The 3,040-nt window shown below is 32.1% G+C and overlaps 1 pseudogene; it reads right to left on the bottom strand.

Moving 5' to 3' along the window:
- Positions 1-2,300: 2,300 nt before the first annotated feature.
- Positions 2,301-2,776, bottom strand: LOC144374305 (Golgi apparatus membrane protein TVP23 homolog B pseudogene; annotated as a pseudogene).
- Between the last annotated feature and the right edge of the window lie 264 nt (positions 2,777-3,040).

Genomic DNA, 3,040 nt, shown 5'->3' with positions numbered 1-3,040 from the left:
GTAACTTGGTAGCAGAGAACTTGCTTAACATGTGACAGTCCCTGGGTTCCATTTCAGCACCACACACAGACAATATGTCTTTGACAGGACCCAAGTGTTAGGGGAATTGTTCAAAATATTATGCATTTACACACACACACACACACACGCACACACACACAGATCTTTTCCAAATTGGGTTGAAATTATTCTAAGAAAATTTGCTAATAAATTTTATAGAAAGAAAGAGGATGATGATATTTTAAAATTTCAGCTATTGATATTACATGATATTCCAGCTTAAAACCACTGAAATAATTACAGTGTGTAAGAGAAAAGTCAATAGATTCTTTTAAAAAAACAGATACATTTACCAAAAATGGACTTTTTTAAACAGACATTTTCTACTTTTTCAAATTTAGAAAGCATATTTGAATATCTTATTATTAAAGTCTTACATTCATCAAGTAGTTAGTTTTTCTTACTCCTTGCAAGCAAGGGAATTGACCTTCTAATAAGCATGCTTTATATATTGTCAGAAGTTTTTTTTGGAGAACTTTATTAAGTGTTTCTCATATATTCATAATATCATTTAAAAGCATACCAGTGACCTTTTGATTTCATCAATTTTAATTTCTTTTGAAATAATGTGTGTATATATTAGTACTTACTAAATATTACTTTGTGTAGGAAATGGCCTGATTTTGTTTTATATAAATGCTGGTGCTCTATGTGCTTCAAAGGTATTTTTTAGAATAGAGTTGAGTATAACTCATATTTTGAAATCATTAAAAAAGTACATACACTTTTTACCATATTTTAAAAAGTAATATAAGTGGAGATTAGACATGTTAATATCATGAGCTGAAAAAAAATTAAATATAGTTGAATTATTTTGGGGTGTTCAACATAATAGTTCCCACCCTCTTCTATAAATTCCCCATTTATCTCATATTATGTGCTTGGTTTGGAGTTATTCTTTTAAATTTATTTATGGTGATGAGAATTAAGCTGATAACCTTGACTATGTTAGGCAAGCAATGAATTTTAGCCCTTTTAAAATATTATGTTGAGACAGGATTTTGCTAAGTTTCTGAGGTATTGAGGCTGGCTTCAAAATTTGTGATCCTCCTGCTTTAGTCTCCAAAATAGCTGTGATTACAGTTCAAAGTGCCTAGTATGGCCTAGAGCATTTTTATGCATTATCATGTTTCTAATTTCTTTTTTTCACTCCAATACACATTTATTCAACTAAAACGAAACATCTTTAAACATATTTTAACAATGCACAAATACATTCACAATATAATCTGCTGATTAAAAGACTCCAACAAAGTTTTCAGTATCTCAACAGAATTTGCAACTGCCTACAATAATTTGTAGATTGGTTTAGTTTACACTTAAATATATTTCCTTGTTTAAGAAAAATTATTAATACAAATGTATGATTTACAATATCCCCATTATAGCAAGAAAAATAGATTCATAAAATGTATTTAGGCATTTATTATGCCAAGTATTTAAATGATTATTTTTACTATGACATAAGAATAATATTCATTTAGTACTAAAATATTTTATTAGTCCAGAGACCACTGAAGAGTTTCCAGGAAGTTCTAAAATAAAATATGACTATCCTTTCTATGAAATAAATAGAACAGCAGCAATCCCTGGGTATCCCTTAAACATAAACTATAAAGATTCCATTTATTAGTTAGGCCTTAAGTATAAAAATAAAAGAAAAATTTAAAAACTAGTTAACACTACCAGCCTGAATTTGTTTTTCACTTGTGCATGTCTAACATAAGCAATTTCAACATGATGTATATATTTAAAATTAACATTTTTTCTAACTTTTTAACTCATACACAAGCCAAGTGTTTACTCTTAATCATGGAATCAACTTATTTCTGAAAATAACCTATAGAAATAGTATGTAAACACACATACCTTTGAGATAGATTAAGAACATCCTATGTTCTATGGATCAAAATGCAAATATCTCTGTAACATATGTAAACTAACACATTAATTTGGGATATACGGATACATTACTGTATGCATACATATGTACACCATAAAATAATTTCTGACAATGTTCTTAAAAATATCATAATTCCCAGCCTCAACTACTAGAAAAAAAATTAAAACTTTGTTTAAAAAAAGAAAACAGTTTTTATAGTAACTTTGCAAGTGAAAACAAAACAAACAAACAAAAATCAATGCTCCTTTTTTACACTGGACTGAGCTCTAAACAATTCATAATCAAGAATCTCTTCAGCCATTCCCCAATATCATAGAAAATATAATTTTCTCTCTATTTAAGAAGTCTGTTCATTTCTGGTGTTTTGTCTTAAAAACTGCATTCCAAGATACCAGGTAGCCATGCTGGTTAAATTCTTCCGGCTGCCCACATGCACCTAATGTAACCATACAGGTTGGCACCCTGTAGCACCACACCCATGATAACCATGCCAACCATTTTACTCTGAGGGAGAAGAGAGCACTAAAGGCAAATATCACCCAGAGCACTGGACAGGCAATTAGTCCTAACCAAAAGATTCTTGATTCAACTTTTGAAACAGTTTTATTCTCCTGAGGAGATGCCTTCCTGGACTCAAACACCCAATGACTCTTTCCATCCTCATCAATATGATTCCACCATCCAAGGCCTACCATCAGTCTCTACCTGTGGCATTCTTCACTGCCCAAAAGTCACATGACAACAACAAGATAATTGTCACCATACAAGCAATAAAGCTGCTGCTGAGCAATTCACAGAGAAGATAGACTATAATGGCACAGACTCAGAAGAACAAATGGAAAAATGATACTGCTGGATGTTGGATTTTAGATTTTCTTGGTCTATTAGTTGTCTCTTCTTCTGCATCAAACAATGAAACATCTTCAGTGTCATCATTGCTGTCCTGAGTGCAAGGCTCTGCCAGCGTCTCCTATTCCTACATGATTGCAGGGTACCCCTACAGGGTAGGTCACAAGGGAGCTGAAGAGGTGCCCGGAGGCTGCACCCCTTTCACTTCCTCTTGTGCATGATGTGCAA

Source organism: Ictidomys tridecemlineatus, unplaced genomic scaffold (genome assembly GCF_052094955.1).
Source record: "Ictidomys tridecemlineatus isolate mIctTri1 unplaced genomic scaffold, mIctTri1.hap1 Scaffold_634, whole genome shotgun sequence".
Classification (NCBI taxonomy): domain Eukaryota; kingdom Metazoa; phylum Chordata; class Mammalia; order Rodentia; family Sciuridae; genus Ictidomys; species Ictidomys tridecemlineatus.
Note: the sequence above shows the minus strand (reverse complement) of the source record. Positions and strands in the feature narration are given on the sequence as shown.